At 36.8% G+C, this 21,246-nt stretch overlaps 1 protein-coding gene and 1 pseudogene across 3 annotated transcripts in view; one reads left to right on the top strand and one right to left on the bottom strand.

Annotated features, from left to right (window-relative positions):
• SMYD3 (SET and MYND domain containing 3) overlaps positions 1-21,246 on the top strand; it is an 839,570-nt gene that overhangs the window by 463,106 nt on the left and 355,218 nt on the right. The gene's annotated exons all lie outside the window — the stretch shown is intronic.
• Positions 11,245-19,901, bottom strand: LOC119526982 (annotated as a pseudogene).

The raw sequence follows: 21,246 nt of genomic DNA, 5'->3' as shown, positions 1-21,246 counted from the left end.
ACTTTGATAAAGAAATAAATGTCACTGAAGAAGATCAGTGCAGGTGTCAAACAAGGTGATCTAGGTCTAGGGCACCGAATACTTTTCTACATCACATTGATACAATAGGTCAGGAGGTGGATGCTTAAGCCTGCTTTGGGCATGAAGTAGGAAATGCTGAGTCACTGCCCAGGGAATGGTACAGCCCACCTGGTGGAATTAAGATTGGAACAAAGGAAGAAGGGTTTGGGTACAAGTCATTTTGAGAACTTCTGACTTCCGCAGCCTGCTGCTTTTCTAGCTACCTCTGGTCAGGTCAACTGTGGTTTGCATATTCACATTGACAGCCATTAGTTATCTTTATTTCATGGAAGGAACGAGGGCCTGGGAAAGTGGGAAGGCTCTCTGACCTAGGGCCCTGTGTGAGCTGGCTTGGAACTCTCTAGGCAGCTTGCTCCTTACCATGTACTTTCTGCCTTTGCTGTCCCTTCAGAGGTTTGAGCTCACCCTGAGTGAGGCGTAGAACAAGAAATCAACTTGTTTTATAATCCCCTCCCTACTTCTGCCCACTGCTTTGCATAGATTAGGAAAAAAATAAAGAGGAATGGGTTGAAGTGAAATTTTTCCTGGGGGAAAAACACAAGGAGATGAAAATGATGTTTTTTGGTTTGAAAATATCTTTTTAATATTCCAAATATTTAAAAACTCAACAAATGAATACTTTGTTATTGAAGATCATTTAAGTGGCCCTGTAGGGCAACTGTAAATTGAATGTCTATATCTACTACTTATCAACCTCCTTGGAGTCCTGAATTTTGCGCGAGAATATGGATTGAACACCTACAAATCAAAGACTTGGATAAAAAGTGTTCATGCATTGGCACAGGGTCCATCATTTCCTTGTCTTTGATAAAGTAGACAATCATTTGGCAGTTGTTATGAGTGTCTCTTCACATAAACTGTATTTATTATCATGTGATTGGAAGTAGAGTTCAGATGATAAGCATTAACAGCCATGACCTCTTTTATTCAACAAAAGCTGGTTTTGATGTCTTTTTTCATATACTCTTCTTAGGCCAATAGATTTTTAGTAACTCATGTTATTAAGGATTGGCATGTATTCTGGTTTGGTCTTTGTGACCCTGCTCCAGAGTGCTTATATTAATCAGGATGTCTAAAAAGTATTCCCATAAGCACAATGGTCTGAAGTTGCCAGATGTCTTATGCAGAACAATGATTATTATTGTTTAAAAGATTTAGACCTCAGGGCTTCATTCTTCCCACCCCTATAATTTTCTGAATGTGGAGGCATTGTAGATCTTGTCTCTCTGTTTATTCAGTTATACTGTTTGCCAGTGAAGAGACCTGGACAAGGGGGTAATAAGAGACCTTGTCCACACAGAGCTTCTATTAAGTCCACTGCTGCCCACTGGCAAAGGCAGGTAGGAGTTTAGTGTTTCCGATTGTCTGTTCTTCTTTGCTCTATGTTTGCCAATGGAAGAAAGCAAGCCTTAGACACAATGGCTTTTCCTTGAGCAAATAAGAATAAGCCTAAGTGCATATACATATCCCATGGTAGCTTATCTATATTCTTTCATAACATTTTTTTCTTATTTGTTAAAACAGAAGATGTTTCTGCTTACTCCTCAACTGTAGAGAAGTGCTGTTTGATTTACCCAAGTTTACTTGCTCAATCCTCACAGAATTACCTTTCCAGTATTCATATGGGAAAGTATTTTACATAATTTCCACTAAATATTGGGGAATTACTACTATAATCATGTTCTAATTGAAGGTGTCTCTGGCTGAATAACTTATTTAAAGGGGGTGTTAATGATGGTCCTGTTATATGAAAATAATAGGATTGAAGTTTATGTTTCTGTCCATTCCTCTCTCAAAGGAAAGCAGCTGGGTCATTCAAGCTCTTATTGCTTGATTGATTTGACTGATGATTTTGGTGTCATGGGCATGCACTTCCCTTGTGTCTCCTACTGGTTAACTCTTACTAATGAATCAATCCTCAGCTCAATTGGCCAGGCTTTTGTGAAGTCTTCTCCAGCTCTTTTAGACATGATTTGTCTTCTCAGTCTGTGCTCCCACAGAACCTTGCACTTACCTCAGTTTGTGTCCCTGACTCCTCTACTACTTTGTATGCTACAATGTCTTAATCATCTCTGTACTTGTAGCACCCAGAAGAGTATTAAGTGAATTATTAAATAGCTAAAGCCTAAGAAGATTGATAAGAGATGCTAAATGACTGACTAAGGGTACTTCCTTCTCCTGGGCATCCTCACCCTTATGTTTTTAAATTATATTTTCTTTCTATTAAGGAAAGATATGAAAAGTTTTGTGTTGATTTTATGCTTGTCTCTAGGAAGAAGCACGCAGTCTGGTAGGAGACAAACGAGGTAACCAATTGCAATATTGAGCATCAGTGGCATGAAGACATATGAAGGCTGGCATTGGAACTCCAGAGGAGGAGCATCCTGTCCTTCTTAGGGACCAGAGAAGTCTTTTGGAGGAGGTGGTGCCTGAGTAGGAGAGGATCACTCGTGTAGTGTAGAGAAGACATTGGTAGGAGGAGGGGTGGAAAGACTAATAGAGACTCCAATGTGGTCCTTGCCCCATATACCCAGACCAAAGAAGAGGAAGGTCTAACCAAGGCAGGGAGATAGGGGTGGCAAGGAGGCACTAGATTCGAGAAATGTTCCAAGATATTGTCAGAAGATTTTGGTGCAGATTAGATGTGGAAAATTGGAACTGTGATTAATGTTAGAATTGTTGTGATACAAATTTCTGGTATTTCTGGAAGGGTACTTAGACTTGGAGAAAGGAAGTGTGGCTCATGTAGTATGTGGCTTCACATCCCTTAGGGGTAGCCAGAAATCACCCTCTGAGTTTCATTTTGGGAAAGAAAGAACAATTACTTTGAACCTTTTAGTACATTCCTGGGCCTTGTAGGGTGGTTCTTTGAACTTATACAACCCAAAGGACTTTAAAATTCTGAAAGTTATGGACAATGAGAGGGAAAATATTGTATAGAGAATTAATCTGGAGAAGTTCCAAGTATCTGAACACATACTTTGCATCATAATTTTAGAAATTTAAATCATATAGTATTGTGCAGTGGGCGAGAGCACAGGGACAGGCTTGTGTTCAAATCCTCACTCTCTCATTTCTTACTGTGTAAGCTTAGGAAAGTTACTTAACTTTTTGAAGATTACCCAAGATAGATAACTATGTCTCCTTCATAGTTGCTCTGTGCAAGTAGAAAGATTCAGCATTTTCTCCTCCCTCTTTTGGGAAAAAAGTAGACACTTAAAATGACCCTTACCCTGAAAAAGTAAGATTAGATTCACATTTGTGCTTTATAATTAATCCAATTTTATAATAAATAAAATATAATGCCATGGCCTTTAACTTAAATGACTGTATGTTTGAAGTAATACTTGAATGGATAGCATGCGCAGAATCTTGTATAATATAGATGAGTAAACATTACATACACTTTTAAAGAAAAAAATAAATGATTAGAGGAAGTATCTAAATTTCTGTTTCTGTAATTATTACCAGCTTTGCTAATGATGAACAATGATAACTTGGTTAAGACACTTATTTTCTTGTCTATTGTGTCTTCCATGCCCAATAGAAAGGTAACAGGTATTAAGGAGATTAACATTTATATAAAAATTCTTTTAGATTAAAGTTGAAATCAGAAAAATTAAAGATGAAGCAGGAAATTAATATTCTTGTTGCAGAGTTATCACCAAGCTAATTACTCATGCCTCTTGGCACTATATTTAACTCAGTGAGCTCATACTTTTCTAGGAACTATTAGGATTTCTAGTGGAGCTACAGTCATACACAGAACTTTGTCTAAACCACTGAAATATGTGTTTAAAGGAGTTGCCTGTCAGTGTGCATTGGAAATGCAAAGCATAAATGAATAGCATATTTTCCTTGACCATGGGAGAAAATGACCACAGCCAAATTTATAGCACATTTTCCCAGTGTGAGCCCAGAACTGATTTCAGTTGGCTGACATCAGGGTTTTGTTTGGAAAGAGGACACCATTCTCTCTGTTTCCCCAGTGCCCATTCAGTGACCAACTTTTAGCTGTCTTTGGTGCTGGAGGAGATTTCTCGTGTGTGATTATATTGATTTTCTTTTTCCAGAACTGGTTTCTCCTCCTTTTAGAACATAATGAGTGCTAACACAAAGGCTTATTATGTTGCTTAGTTTTGCCATTTGTATACATCTTTGTAGAATTTTTCTGCATCTTTATATTGTACTTTAATATTTTGTCAATCTGCTATTTTAACCTGGATTGAGACAGTTTCACCTTTCACTGATGGGAAAATAATTCCCTATCCAGTGATAGAATAGAATGTAAACAAGACTCTCTGAGGGTAATTCTTGCAGTACCAAGGGAAGTGAGGGAAAAAAAGAGCAGGAGAAAAACCAACTGGGTTTTTCTAGCCTCAGACACTGGGTCTGAATTTTGAAAGAAAATTTATCCCTACCCACATTTCCCCCACTCTCCCCTGTAGAAAGTGCCCCCCCCCCCCACCACCACACAAAGTGCTAATTCCTAAGATATGTCTTAAATACAGCAGTATGGAAACGAATTAGCAATTTGAAGGGTGAGGAAATGTGGCTATGGCTGGCTGATGTCTGGGGAGGGGACAGGCAGTAAAGGTAACTGCTCAGTTACCTACTTACACCTCCTGTACTCTCCATACCACTATAAGATTAAAGGGCTATTTTCAAACAGAGTTGAATAGTCAAAAATCTGTTTTCACGTGTGCACACACACACAAAAGTAAGATGGAAATCAAGGTTCAGTGAACTGGAAATGTCTTTGGAAATTGAAGAAATGTCTTTGGAAACCTTCAGAAGAATTTGTGAAGATTTAAATGTTCCTTTCTGGAGGTCTCAAAAGCAGTTTATGCGATTTTGAGGCAGTTTAAATGATTCTGGCTAGAAGTATAGATAATAATTCTCTTGATGTAAAATTTATCATTTAAATAGATAATAGGAACTAAAAATCATAAGGTGTTATTCATGAATACAGAGAATGTAACTGACTTCCAGATGCCTAGAGTTTTGCTTGTACGTGAAAAGATGTATTAGGGAAATATAGCCTTTATGAACTGAAATTTTAAATAAGGCCAAGTAATTACTCAGATAATAGTCATATGTTTCAAAGTCTCAGACACTGAAAATATGGTCAAAATGTTTCTGGATATAGTATATATATATATGTATTATTCATAAAATAAGTAAGCATGTGACTTTGTATAGAAATTATAAACTTTTCTGAAATTATTAAAATAGGATGCAATGTAGGAAGAATATTGTTGCCTACACAAGGCTAACTTTTCACAACATTTTGGGATATTGTACTGAAAATATGAATTAGCAATGATCCATCTCCTCAGTCTCACCTCTATGGTAAAATAAACTTTTAATTACACTACTTTTGTGGAATTTTAAACCAGAAGGAGAGATAAATAGAGAACACCTAAAGTGTTTTCTTGATCTATGTGTGTGTTCCTGTCTTTCTGTGTCTTTACCTGGCTTACATTTCTGTCGCAGTTCTGGGTTTTGTCAGACTGATGTTTCTTGTTGAGAATTTGTGTTACCTCCCTGCCTCTCTCCCCCAATCAGACAGGAACAGTTGGCATTGGAGGTGTAAGAAATTAAGTTTACTGTCATATCAAAGGATCCATAGAGAAACAAGAGCATAGAATTCATTGTTCTAAACCAGTGGTTGTTGCAACTTTTTTTCTTAGCAGTGAGACCTGTTTTTCCAATATAAGCTTATTAAGAAAGGCAGTATACAAAACAGATATAAATGATACTTCTAGGTTTAAATTTAAACATTTACTTGCTATAAATTTAGTCAGTTAAAATTGGGAGGCTGTTTTACTTAGTTCGAGGGGCACTGAGGAATGGGGTTCAGTCAGTTTAAATCTTGTTGAATCCAGATGGACCTCATCAATAGTACTTTATCTGAATTTGGAATCATGCAGTGTTGGAGCTCTACTTTTCAAATTCAGTGTGTTTTGTTGTTGTTATTAAAAATTAAACCCAAGATATACAAGTAGGTGTCATGTCATATTGGCAGATAGAGTGGCTATATCATTGGGTAAAAGTATTCCAGACAGAATACATTGCTTGCTTACGGAAGGATCATGGGTGGCACAGAAAATGACTCCTAAACTCTGGCTGCAGCTTTTGTAAGTGCCTCTACTCATGAGATTTTTTTCTTTTCTTTGCTTTCCCACTGTTGAAAAGGAGAAAAGCAATGACTGTAGGCCAGAGGAGAAACCAGAAAAGCACATCTAGTCCTTCCTTCTTTTGTTTATGCCTTCAGCAAATATGTATTGACTAACTAGTACATGCCAAACATGCTAGAACCGAGGGAGATACAGATGGTTAAGGAAAACAATGTTCCTGACATCACAGAGGGAGTGATCTAGCAGGGGAAGAAAGATACTAGACAAGTAATAAAAAGTAGCAAAAGATGTTAGTCCCTTGTAACCAGAGTGACAGAATGGATCTGGATGCAGGCTCATGGGTTTGTAGGTTTGATGGTAAGAATTTGAGGGCAATTTGGGCCAGAAGTTCCATTTTTTTCTGAAATATGGGAGGATCAGTCATCTGTTGGGAATTGCAGGGTAAAGGGGGAATTTGAATTTGAGGAGTCAGGAAGGCCTGAAAATGTCATTAGAGAATGAGAAGACTGTTGCCAGACAAAGTTTAGGGCCAGTTGAGATTGGTGTCCATGAAGGCTTAGTGGTACTGAGTGGTATCTGTTGGCTTTTCCCCACCTTTATTCAGCAGTCTGGATGTAGGTATGGAGAAGACAGATATTCCAAGGAATGTTTTCTATTTGATCACAGGGGGGTACTGATATTGAGGGTCTTTCCATTTATATTAAGTTATTTTGTTATTTTGGCAAATATGCAAGGGATTTATTCCTTGTTTAAAACATTTGACTCAGAAGAGAAGAGATTTTGAGAGCTTATATCATCAGGTAAATTGGCAAAAATGGTTGAAATTGACATCGTGAGCAACACTGGGAAAGTACTACCTATTAAGAAAAAAAGGTATCTTTTAAAGTAATATTGGCTAATGATCCATGTTTTGGGACCTGAGGATAATCTTATCTGCCTGCTTGAAAAATAAGTTACAAAAGTACCTAATGTAAAATGAGATTAAATGAAAGAAGACATTTAAAAGGTGTTTAATAGTACATGCTCACTAAATTTTTCTTTCTTCCCTTACTTCTGTTTTCTTTATCTCTCTTTTCCTTCCATGTATTATGGAAGACAGAAGAGATATTTTATATAAGAATATATTTGTAGATTGTTATGCTATTCTGCACTGAACAGATATTCCTTAGAGAGTTTGCAAATGTTAATTTTTCTTTTAAAATATGAGAATTTATAGGAAATATTTTGCCACCGAGGATTTATACATGCTGCAGCCCCATTATCCTTTAGTTTTAGTTCCACATGATTTATTACTTTGGTCAGGTTGCACCAAGAAACTTAATCCTCAGGGATGCTGATTCCAGGCTCAGGGGCAAGGACTGCCAAGCCGCTATGGTGGGCTTCGTTTGGAGCCCTAACCAGAAAAAGCTTGTCAAAACTTGTCAGAGCTTGTTATTATATACCAGTCATAAACTAATGCAAAGTTCATCTCTAGACATGGGTGTAGCTAGAGGAATTTTAAGTTGTACTTAGCTGTTCCCATAGGTTGAAATATATTGAAAAGAAAATTAGTGATAATTATTTTGTAGGCTCTATAAAGTATTTTTTAAAGTAAGTTCCATTCATATTATTCCTCTCTTTGTTTTCTGCAACATCATTACTGATTTTATAGACACACATTCATATTTATCTATCTAAAATTAAACCTTGTGGCAACACACAAATAGAGCTTAATCTGTTTGTGATAATATAAAATATAATTAAAAGTTGCTGAAACTGAGGAATTTGGATTAATTCTGTTTCTCTGTATTGCTCAAAAGTTACAAAAGTATTGAGTTATCGTTGCCTTTAAAACACATCTGCATAAACTGCTGTGTGTTTATAGGTGATAACAGTAAAGAAGAGAGTAAAGAAAAGTGAACAAATGGTGCTGGGATTTGGCACTGTCATTTTCATGTTCTTCAGCCATGTGAAAAAAGGAGAGAAAAACTTCCTTAGTTTTTTTTATGAAAAACATTTTATGAAATAAAACATTTCCTTTGAAGAGCTTTTATAAACATTTTTGGCAGTTCCTAAATTATGCTGTATTTGAGTCTGTTATTATCCAGCCCATCATAAGCATTTCCACCTCAGAGGTTGATTTGATTCCCAGAGCTGGAGTTGTTAGGCATTTCATTCATTTTGTGTGTCTTTGTTTTTTTGTTGTCTTAGGGACTGAAGCATTTTACTGTCTTCCTTGCTATACTTTTTTGTATATGTACCACCCCCTCATTCAGCTTGGTTTCCATGGCTTTCAGATACATGTTTATAGTTACAAACTTCATGGTGTCCTCAAGGTGTGTATCTGTTCCAGACTGACCTGAGTAAATTTATTGGTTACCAATCATTTGGAAATGTATCTGTAACCACCAATAGTTAGAGGTAAATGAGAGCTGTAGGTTTTTTTATACTGAATCACATGAAGATACAAACATTTATTATCAAGCAGATACAAAAACATTCACACAACCTGTTCTGTAAACTTATTGTAAGTCCCTAATTCATTGTCCTGTTAGTACTCTAACAAGCACCTTTACACTGAGAGATTCATTTGAAGCAGATGCAGTGGTATTTTAGCTTCAGGATTCAGCTAACCTGATTATAGTCAGTTGAGAAAAATCTATACAGGATCCCTCATAGTATTAAGCCTAGAGTGCCTTTAAAAAGGACATGCTATTTTAGGGTGCCTATGTAATTTATCGTCCAAACCAGGGTATCTTTGAGAACAAAAGGGGAAGCTGTTTATAATTATGCTGGGATAAGTGGTGTAACCTGGGATTGTACCAAGCAAGCTGGAAACTATAGTCACCCTAACCATTAGGCATGCTAGATTCTTATACTCTAATCATGCAAAGGCAAGGTACCTATACACTATTTTTACTCATCCATTTATCTTAAACATCCCTTGTTTTATCCAAAGAAAAATTATTTCTGTCATCTGTAATGCAAATTAACAAATGTTAAGGTTGATCAGAGATAAAGATAATTGAAGCCTTTTTGTAGCTACCTCTGGATTTGCAGTATGTGATTAGAATATGTCAAATGATAACTAACCTCACTGGAGTAGTTCTTCATTAGGGTACTTGAGATGTTAACTAAAGCTATTGAAATGTGAATTGAAACTAATGAAAATACATATAAAATCACACTGTCAATACTTCTGTGTTGAAGTATTTAAAAATTATTTCTGACAATGTAACAATGCCTTTGCTGAAGGGTAAAATTCAGTGGATTGTAAAGAGAAAAAATGCAGTATTCTGTAGGATATACAGGTTTAAAGCTACATCAAGAGGAAAACAGGTAGATGCAGCATTTAGCAGCAGTTCATGCTTTCTTCTAGTATTTCTTTTGGATACTCTAATAATAAAATAGTAATGTACAGCTTTAGGGGTAAAATAGTGTGCTCTAAAGAATACTAATGGTCAGTGATAATTTGTAATTTACTAGATTTTTAAAATAAATAACTCAATTTTAGCACTATAGGATCAATAATCAGCCCCTTAAAAATGAATATTACAATTTATTTATATTCTTTTGTTGCCAATGATACAGCAATATCAAATTACCTTTGCTATATTCTATAGGCATCTGTGCTGGTTGGATGTATTGTATCCCCCAACACGCCATATTCTTTGATGCAACCTTGTGGGGGCAGAGGTATTAGTGTTGATTAGGTTGGAATCCTTTGATTGTTTCTATGGAAATGTGACCCACTCAACTGTGAGTGACACCTTTGGTTAGGGTGTGACCTCTGTTTCCATGGAGATGTGATGCTGCCCATTGAGCGTGGGCCTTGATTAGTTCACTGGAATCTTATAGAAGCTCCCAAATTGAAAGACCTCAGAGCTGCAGCTAAGACAGACATTTTGGAAGATGACCATTGAGAGCTGACATTTTGGAGAATGCCATTTTGAAACGCAACCTGTGAGCAAGCAGACGCCAGCCACATGCCCTCCCAATTAACAGAGGTTTTCGGATGCCATCGGCCATCCTCCAGTGAAGGTACCCTGTTGTTGATTCCTTACCTTGGACACTTCATGGCCTTAAGACTGTAACTTTATAACCAAATAAAACCCTTTTATAAAAGCCAATCCATTTCTTGTGTTTTGCAAAGCAGCAGCATTAGCAAACTGGAACAGCATCTTAGAAGAAAACTTATAAAAATTTTAAGGTATCAAAGTCTATTTTTCAAAAAGGTAAAAACGTGATTCTTGTACAAATACAAAGTGAGTGTGTTGTAAACCTATTTGCCTAGTGAATGAGGAAATCAGCAGGATGGTAAAGCTGATTCCAAGAGGATTCCAGAGATGAAGTTTATGTAGGCATTGACAGAATGCTGGAATAAGGTTGTAAGATTAGTAAACTGATTAATGTCCTATAAGGCAATAAAACTGTAATCTTTGGGGTTCTCTTTTCTACTACACAAAAGTCATTTACATCTCTATGGACGAAAATCTATAAGTTAATAGATAACAAGTCAAACAAAGGTATATTGTCCTAAACTATAAAAATAATCCTTGGGTTATTATTTTACATATATTTTTATTATTATTTTTGCCAGGTAGGCCTGAGCAATCTTTATTCTACAGAGGGACAATGCCACAGATCCATACACCATGTCAAGATCAGGAGAATCTGTCTAGTCTTTCAGGACTGGGCAGGTCCAGGTGAGGGGCAGACAGGAAATGGCCTAAAAAAACGACAAATCACACAGCAGTTGTGCTGGGGCCAGTACTCAGAGTATATGGTTTGTTGTTGTTGTTGTTGTTCATTTATGTTTTATTTAAGAATTGTGCCCACTTTTATCATTTCACAAGAATGAAGCAAGGGACCAAAGTTAAGCTTAATTCTTTTGGCCTCTGGATCACTGGCAAGCTACTGACCACTGGGTAGGCAATCTCTATTTGAACACTATTCCTCATTCACTGGAATACAGAACTTTAAAAAGACAGTTATATTATGAACACATGCCACGAGCTGTTATACATAATAACAGAAGCTGTTTCTATAAACATGAGGTTTCATCAGTAGTGGCGAATAGCAGGTTGGCCTCCTTCGAAGTGTTTTTGATTATGGGTCTGTAATCCAGAGGGACCTCTCCAGTTGTGATGTCAGCATAAGAAAGGGTGTGCTTTCTCCAATGGTCATTAAATAATTTCTTCTGTTGCCCTTCATCGGGCTTAGAGAAATCATACTCGTCGATCCACACCTTGAAATCTCTGGCCTGAATACTGCATGACACCTTCCAGGCCTCTGCTCCATAGATGGTCTGGAGTGCACACAACATCAGGTTCTGCAGCTCCAGGCTCTCCACCAGGTCAGTGTTCCAGACCATTCATCTGTCAAATATCTTCAGATGCTTTAAGTCCCCATAAAGCTGGCTGATTTTCTCAGAGCCTTCCTGCAGCAGACTTCCCAGGTGGACACTGCAGCATGGTTTTGCAATGACTTTTGCATGCTGAGTAGTTCCTGTGTTCTTATGCTTCATCAGAATATCTCAGTTTGTCTAGATTCATGACAGATTTTTCCCCAGCATTTGCTTTAATCAGGGGAACTTTATTTCTGGGTCTACAAGACTCTGCAATGCTCAGGAAGCACGCACGACCAAAGACAACCAGGTCCAGGAGTGAACTTGCACCAAGCTGTTTGGTTCTGTGGATTGAAGTGCAGATGGTCTCTTCACAGGCATTGCAGCCTGGGCATGACTTGATCTTAGCTGTTCACATGCCTCAGAAGCTGCCCTTTGTAGTTTGTGGGAATGCTGCCCATGTTGTAGTGCATGGTGGTAAGCACAGGGACTGGCTCTTTGGTGACATCCACTCCAGTGAAGATCATGGCTGTTTTAGAAATGCCAGGCAGGTGTGTGATCTGCTCAGGGGTAGATGGTGTAATACAGATAGACATGATCCTTTTCAGGGTTCCAGCTTCTTCCTTTATGGATTTCCGCAGTCATGGTATGATTCACAGTGTCCCTGGGTACCAGACCCTTTGCAAATGGAGCACATCTTTTTATAAACATTTTGCCTTGAATGTTAATACGAATGCCCCTGTCTCCATGGCATCCTTCTGTGATAAGATAGCCAAACCATATATGTCTATAGGGTGGAACTGAGCAACTTCCAAGTCCTGACACTCAAGTCCTTCCCTTGTGACCATAGCTGTCTTGTTTCTGGTGCTGCTGTGGGCAGATACACAGCGGAAATAGGTACGTCCATTGCCCTAGTAGCAACAGCAGTGTTCTTTGCCCTTTTGTGATGTATGGATGTTTCTGTGCACTGTGCAATAATACCATGGCATTCCCATTTTCCACTAGAATATCCAAGGTAAGATATTCTATAAAATAGCTGGTATCAAATCTCAGAGACCTTCCCTATAAGGTGTGTACAGGGATGGCCAATCTGGTCAGCCACACAACAGCACCAATGAGCCTGGCCTCCTTTTCCAAACTTGAGGCTCTGTGAGTTAAAGTTTAAAATGTACAGAGTTTCTCTTTGAGATGATGGGAAAGTTTCAGTAATGGATGATGGTGATGATAGCACAACGTTGTGAATGTAATTAACAGCAATGGATTATATATTTGAATGTAGTTAAAGGGAAATATTAGGTTGTATGTAATGTTACTAGAATAAAAAGTGAAAAAAAAAAAATCCGTGGAACTGCACAACACAAACAATGAACCCTAAGTTAACCCATAGACTACAGGAAATAAAGAATCCTTGAGTGGGCCTCTTTAAACAATAGTCCAGTATGACATTGAAAGGACATGCAATCATCCTTTTGACTTATTTCCATGTTTTTCAAAATTTTCCTAACAAATGCCAAATTGTGACTTTTGTGCAAATGTGTTTTGTGAATTTTTTTGTTTGTTTGAACTTGGGACCCGGTAAAGGAGTTGCTCATAGTTTTGATTTATCTGAGATGTAAGCAAGACCAGCTGTGTTACTGGTTTGGAGATTTTGCTCTGTGTAATTTGAAGGAATTTCTTCAAAAACCCAAAAGCTCAGTTTAGCACTTGGGCCAACTTGAGAGATGTACATCTAATTTAATTTTTTTCTAGAAAGGGGAAATATGTATTCAGCTCTGAGCTGGCACACTAATAATTAAAAAAAAAATAGAAGCTAGGAAAAGAAGAAAATAGTCTTATATCTAACTGTGCTTATAGCTGGTAAGATATAATTATCTTCTTTTGCAGCTCATATGCAGTTATCCATTTGGCACTTAAGGCCCTTAGGGTCTTAGGTTTTGACTTCAGATTTTAAGGGTAAAATACACACTTCCCAGGTGGAAACCAACTGATTTTACTTAGCGTGATGGTTAATTTTATGTGTTGAATTGGCTAGGTTATAGTGTCCAGTTGTTTGGTCAAACATTAGCCTAAATGTTGCTGTGGAGGCATTTTGTAGATGGGATTAGCATCCACAATCAGTTGACTTGAGGTAAAGGAAATTAACTTCCACAGTGTGGGTGGGCCTCATCCAATCAGTTGAGGACTTTAAGAGCAAAAACTAAGGTTTCCTGCCTGAGTTTCTAGCCTGCCAGCCTGCCCTACAGATTTCAGACTGAAGATTTTAAAATCATCTCCTGTTTGAGTTTCCAGCCTGCCGAGCTGCTCTAGGAATTTTGAACTTGCCAATCCCCACACTTGCTTGAATCAATTCCTTAAAATAAATCTCTTTATATAAATATGTATAATCTCCTATTGGTTCTGTTTCTCTAGAGAACCCTGACAGATATGGATGGCATTTCTCCTTTGTCAAAGCTAAGGTCACAGGAGTTAAATGTCTCACATTTTCCTTTCAGTGGATTCTGTTGTTTTATAGTTTGTTCCTCATCAAACAAGTGGTTAACCTATTTGCATTGGTGATAGATGTCTTTCTATTCCATGCATACTAATTATCCTGTTGAAAGTAAATATGTAATCCACAAATGGATTGTTTAGCCATCTAAGCTTTGATTCTTTTATTCATTTAGCAACTACTATTGAACACCTCCTATCTGTCAGAAATTATTCTAGATATTGAAGATATAAGTGAACAACGGAAGAAAAAAAGTCCCTGTCCTTAGTGTAAGTCACATTCCAGAGGGGGAAATAGACAGTGAACAAGATAAAGAAATAAAATGTTGGGGCTTTTCTGTGTATTGTCTAACAAAAGAATACACTAAATTTGGACAGTAAGTTTAAGCATTTTAAAGGTTTCCCCCTTTGTGTGATAAGAAGAAAAGAGTCCTTAGGAATCTTGTTCTCTACATTAGTTTCCACTTTTTTCCTTCGAACTCCTCCAGTTTTGTTTAAGGACTTTTCCAACAAAGGTAAGCTTCCCCTAGGGCATTAACTTAAAAGTTGATGAAAGAAATAAAAGATAGATTTAGGGATACTTGCCATTGAGTTTTCATTTGCAGTACTGATGTTCGAAATTGCCCCAAAGTGGTTTGGGTGGTGGATATTACAGGAGGGATAAGTGGTGTAGCACAGAGGACTTTTAGGGCAGTGAAACTACTCTCCATGATAATGTAATGGTGGATATATGACATTATGCATTTGTCAAAATTCATAGACTTACACAGCACAAAGAGTGAACCCTAATGTAAATTATAATGTAATACCACATCAATATTGGTTCTTCAATTGTTAACAAATGTATCACACTAATGCAAGTTGTTAATAATATGGAAAAATGTGGGTAGGTGAGACAAAGAGCATATGAGAACTCTACTGTCCTACTGTCTGCCCTATTTTCTGTAAACTTAAAAACAGCTAAAAACAAATAAAATCTATTAATAAATTTTTTTAAAAAATTGCCACAACATGTTCTGTAATTAAGGCCACTTAGCCCCTACAAATTGATTTTCCTTATTTGAGCTTCTCTTCCCTTTCTACCTCTCCATTCTTTTGTGATCATTTGGGCATTAAATTGCTCTACTATGAGTCATTAGAGATCACATTCTATGCTGACAAAGATAATTTAAAATTAGTATCAACATTTAGGATTTTGTGCAAAGTGTTTATTAAGTTCTTTTCTTTCATGAGACCGTAGATTTCATCTCCTTGTTCCATTGCTAACATCCCTCAGTTTGTTTGTTTTTGTTTTTGCTTTTGCATTGGAGACCAGAGTTTCCAATAAGGTTATACACTGAGTTTCTTAGTTTGCTAGGGCTACTTTGACAGATATCGCAGAATAAGTTGGCTTAAACAAGTCCAACATCAAGGTAGCGGCAGGCTATGTTTTCTCCGAAGTCTGTAGAGTTTGGCCCAATCTCTTCTCTGTCGTATGGCAATCTGTCTCTTTTTGTCTCCTCCTCTGGTTCCTTGCTTCCGTGTCCAATTTTCTTTGCTAATAAAAACTTCAGGCACATTGGATTAAAGCCCATTCAGATTGGTCACACCCTAACTAATAACATCTTCAAAGATCCTGTTTACAAATGGGTTCACAACCACAGGACTAGAGGTTAGGTCTATCTCTATGGAGGACTTGATTCAGTCCCCAATACTAAGCCTCATCAATTTCTACTCAGTTGGTCTTTATTAAGCACTTGACTACTCTCTAATTGAGCACTTCAGTACTCTGCTAGAGTCCAGGGGAGTTGTGAAGACTTGTAAGGCACAGCTTTTACCTTCCAGGAGCCTAAAGCTACTTGGAAACTTGCACAAGTAGTTTTACTTATTTACCTGTGTTAGACAGAGAACAGAGCAAAGAATACAGGGGGTCTACTTAGGGTAGGCTGGAGAATAAATTGGGTTTTAAATTATTATACACAAAAGTATAAAGTATACTGAAAAAAAGTATAGTCAAAATTACCTTGAAAATTCCTTTAATTGTCCAAAAGGTACAAACAGTATTTTATTTCTTTACCAGAAACTGGAAAATATCCTTTAAATCATTCAGGCATTTTTTCTATCAGATCAACATGAATGACCTGTTTGAGACTTGATTGGCTTCATCACCTTTTTACTATAAATGTTGTTAAGACTTCCAGCTGAGTCCATTACATCCATCTGAATGTGTATGATATGACTACTCTATGCTGTCTAGTTCCAGAATGAATAGTGAAATCTGGCACATATAAGAAGGCAATAATCAGTATTGGCCAGAATGATCAGGGGAGAATTCCTGGAGGATTTTATTTGCATATTATCAATCTTCTCCAGTTAGAATATACATGCCATGAGCATTCTTTACTTCACTGGTTTATGCCTGAAACCCAGACCCATGGTACATACTAGGTACACAGTAAATATTTGTGAATATTTCCTGAATAGAGGAAACCTGAAAGTCATCCTTGATGTTTCCTTTTCCCTTGTCTCCACAGTCACTTAATAAGTCTGGTCAGTTCTACCTCCTTGTTCTCTCTTGAATCCAAGTACTTCTCTCCATCCCCATTGCCAGCACCTTAGTTCAGGCCACCATTGTATGGATCATTGCATCAGCCTCTGTGCCATTTGGACGTATTATGTCCCCCAAAACACCATGTTCTTTGATGCAATCTTGTGGGGGGCAGATGTATTAGTGTTGATTAGGTTGGAACCTATTGATTGAGTGTTTCCATGGAGATGTGGCTTAATCAACTGTGGGCAAGACCTTTGGATAATTCCATGGGGGTGTTACCCCACCCATTCAGGGTGGGTCTTAATTAAATCACTGGAGCCTTATAAAAGAGCTGACAAACAGAAGAAACTCAATGCAGCTGCAGCGAAGAGAGTCATTTTGGAGACGGCCATTGAAAGTAGAGTTTTGCTAGACTGGAGTTTGCCAGGGAGAAACTAAGAGCACACCCCCAGATGCCTAGAGAGAAATGTCCTGGGAGAAAGCCATTTAGAAACCAGAACCCCAGAGCACATGCCAGACATGTGCCTGTGCCTTCCCAGCTGACAGAGGTTTTCCGGATGCCATTGGTATTCTTCTGTGAAGGTAGCCTACTGTTGATGCCTTTGTTTGGACACTTTTATGGCCTTAGGACTATGACTTTGTAATCAGATAAACTCCCTTTATAAAAGCCAATCCATTTCTGGTATTTTGCATAATGGCAGCATTAGCAAACCAGAACAGCCTCCTAACTGGTTTTGGTGCTGTCCAGTCTTGTCTTCATCTTTCATCTAATGCACCATAGTACTGCAAGTGGATTGAATTTCTTCTCTTCTTTAAACTCTTTAATTACTCCCCATTGCCTTATAATAAAGTTCAAAATCCTTAGCTTGGCATAAATGCAAGGGCCTTCATAATCTATTCCCTGCTTACTTATCCAACCTCTTTGATGTCTCCTCATTTTATACTTTGTGCTCCTGCCATACTGAAGTTCTCCAGTCTAGCCATGTTTTCTGTTATCAAGATAATTCCTATAACTCTTGCTCTGTGCCTCAATTGTCTCCCTTCCACTCTTTGCCACAATCCATCAAGGTTATACCTTTTCTGGGAAGCTTTCCCTGGGCTCCCCAGTTTGGGTTACATGCCACCCTTGAAATTCCATTGGTGTTTTCATTTTCTCTCTGTTTAATTAAGGACCATATCTTACTGTATTTTAATTGCCTATTCACTTAAATGCTTTCCCTTTTGAGGTCAATGTTTTAGTTATGTTGAAACTAACGTAAGCCTGACATATACAATTTGTGTGCAATACATATTGAATGGAATGAGTGAAATGATAATGCAGTGGGCTTGAATGTGACCTTGAAAGATGTATGGGCTTTACACAGTCTCAAGACCAAAGTGGATTAAATATTAGAGGCAAGAGAGCATCTTGGATGCACGGTATAGAGAACCAGCTAAGAAAGAGTTCTTTTATTGTTGTCCTTAGAAATGAACTATGACCAAAGGAAAAAAAAAAAGAACAATGACTGTCATAGGGAATACTGGAATTGAGGGCATCAGGGTCCCTTTTTGTGGTATTTGAGTCAGTAAGTCAATTCATTCCTTTCTCTTTTGTCTTCTAAGAGAGAAACTGAGATAACAATAGACTAATAAGTAGTACTTGTGGGTGGAGGGAATGTTTGAATGACTCAAATAATAGATGCCTCACATGATTTACAGTAAGAAAGTTTGTATCATCTCAAAGTTTAAAAAAAAAAAGTGTGTGTGTTCTGCTTGTTTTATGATGACACTTTGAAGAGGCTGCTGCAGAGGTATATTTTACTGAACATTGGTGATATATAGGAATTTTATTTGAACTAATTTTGAAGCTGTAAAGAAAAGAAGATTAGTTTTTCATTTGACACTGAAAATATCAACAGGAAGGGAAAGGTGCACTAGAGATTTTATAAGAGAGGTTCTGCATTAATTTTTTTTATTGATAAGTTGCAGGTTTACAGAAAAATCATGCAGAATGTACAGAGTCCTAAATAACACCCCAACCCCACACAGTATTCCCTGTTATTAACATGTTGCATTTGTATAGTAACTTTGTTACATTTGATGAACCAAAATTATTATGATTATACTATTAACTATATTCCGTAGTTTACATTAGGGTTCCCTGTTTGTGTTGTAGAGTTCTATGGTTTTTTTTAAAAAAATTTTTATTCTAGTAAAATTTCCACTTTTAACCAGAATCTAATATAAAATTCATTGATGTTAGTACATTCACAGTGTTGTGCTGTTTCTAATGTCCATTACCAAAATTTTTGCATCACCCTAAACAGAAACACTGTACCAATGAAGCATAAACTCTCCATTCTCTATTGCTACCCCAGCCCCTGGTAACTTATATTCTAGTTTCTGACTCGATAAATTTGTTTATTCTAATTATTTCATAGCAACAAGATCATAAATATTTTCCCGTATCTACATGGCTTATTTTACTCAACATGATGTCTTCAGAGTTCATCCATTTTGTCTCATGTATGAAAACTTCATTCTTTTTCATTGGTTGAATAATATTCCATTGGCTGGACGTATCACATTAGCTTTAACCATTCATCTGTTAATGGACACTACGGTTGCTTCCATTTTTGGGCAATTGTGAATAATGCCACTCTGTACATTGGGGGTTTAAATATCTGTTGGAGTCCCTGCTTTTAATTCTTTTGGATACAGACCTTAAGGATTGCTAGGTCATTTGGTAACTCTATACTTAACTTTCTGAGGAAATGCTGAACTGTTTTCCACAGCGACTGCACCATTTTACATTCCTACCAATAACGAACAAGGGGCCTTATTTGTTCACATCCTCTCCAACACCTGAAAATACCATTTAAAAAAAAATAGTAGCCATTCTAGTGGGTATGAAATGGTATCTCATGTGGTTTTGAGATACCTTATTGTTTTACTTGTTTCAAATTATAATGTCATACATTTTATGTCCCAAACTGTTGATTTATCATTACTTTGTATGCATTTGCATTTTAGATCCTGTAAGAAGTAAAATGTGGAGTTACATACCAAAAAATAGAATACAGTAGTATTGGTATTTATAATTGCCCAATAGTTACCTTTATCAGAGATCTTTATTGCTTTATACTGCTTTGATCCATTGTGTGGTGTTCCTTCCTTTTAGTTTGAAAGACTTCCTTTGACATTACTTTTTGGCAAGGTCTAGTGGTGGTGAACTCCCTCAGCTTTTGTTTGTCTCCTTCCTTTTTGAAAGAGAGTCTCTCTGGATATAAAATCTTTGTTGGCAATTGTTTTCTTTCAGTACTTTAAATATTTTGTCCCACTGCTTTCTTACCGCCATTGTTTCTGACATGTAATTGGCATTTAATCTAATTGGGACTCCCCTGTACATAAAAATTTGCTTTTCTCTTGCAACTTTGAAAAACCTTCTCTTTATCCTCAGCATTCCCTAGTTTGACTACTATGTTTCTGGCCACTATTCTCTTCATGTTTATTCTACCGGGGTTCACTGATCTTCTTAAATGTGTATATTCTTTTCTTAAAGTTAGGAAGTTTTCCAACATTATTTCTTTGATTATTACTTTTGCTCCTTTTTCTCATTGTTCTCCTTTTGAGACTCTAATAATGCTTATATTGGTACATTTGATGCTGTCTCCGGGGTCTCAGGCTCTGTTCACATTTTTTCACCCATTTTTTTTTTTGGCTCCTCAGCATTAATTTTGTCTATGGTCATGTCTTTGGGTTCAGTGATTCTTTCTTCTGCCAGCTCCAATCTGTGTTGAAACCCTCTAGGGAATTTTTCAATTTGGTTATTGTAGTCTTCAACTCCAGTATTTCTGTTTGATTCCTTTTTAAAATTTCTGTTTCTTTATTGATCTTATTATATTGTTCATCCATCATTTTCCTTATATCCTTAGTTCTTTCTCATGTCTTTCTTTATCTCTTTGAGCATATTGTAGGTCATTTACTTAAAGACTTTGTCTGGTATATACAATGTCTGGTCTTCTCCACTGATGGTTTCTGAATTTTTATCTTGTTCCTTTGGTTGGACTATTATTGCCAATCTTTTGTTTGTCTTATAATATTCTGTATTTTTTAAAATGCTGTTTACTTTACTATGGCTATTATAACTTTTAGAACTACTATGTTAGTATTTATTTTCTATTTATCTCATCTATTTTTGTTTTTGTTTCTTCTTTCTTGCATTCTTTTGTGTTAGTAGTATTTTATTGGATTTTATCTTTTGGCCTTTAGATATACCTCTTTGCATTCTTTTTAGTAGTTTCTCTATGAATTACAGTATACATACTTAGATTTTCACAGTCCACTTAGAATTAATGGTTTGCCATTTCATGTAAAATGTAGAAACTTGTTGATGTCATATCTCTACATAATTTAAAAACCTCACCCCACAATTGAAAAAATACCTACACACATTATATATTTATGTATGGTAGTCATATATAATTTAAAGAATTATATTCTTTTATGTTTGCCCATTTATTTACCATTTTCTTCATTCTTTCATGAAATTCTGTTTCCCTCTGGTATCATTTTTCTTCAGTTTGAAGAATCTCCATTAGCACTTCTTGTAGTACAGGTCTGCTGGCAATGAATTTTGTTAGTTTTCTTTTACATGAAAATATCTTTATTTTGCCTTTATTCATGAAGTGTATTTTTGTTTG

Source organism: Choloepus didactylus, chromosome 2 (genome assembly GCF_015220235.1).
Source record: "Choloepus didactylus isolate mChoDid1 chromosome 2, mChoDid1.pri, whole genome shotgun sequence".
In the NCBI taxonomy this organism is placed as follows: Eukaryota; Metazoa; Chordata; class Mammalia; order Pilosa; family Megalonychidae; genus Choloepus; species Choloepus didactylus.
This window is presented reverse-complemented; position numbering and strand designations above follow the sequence as displayed.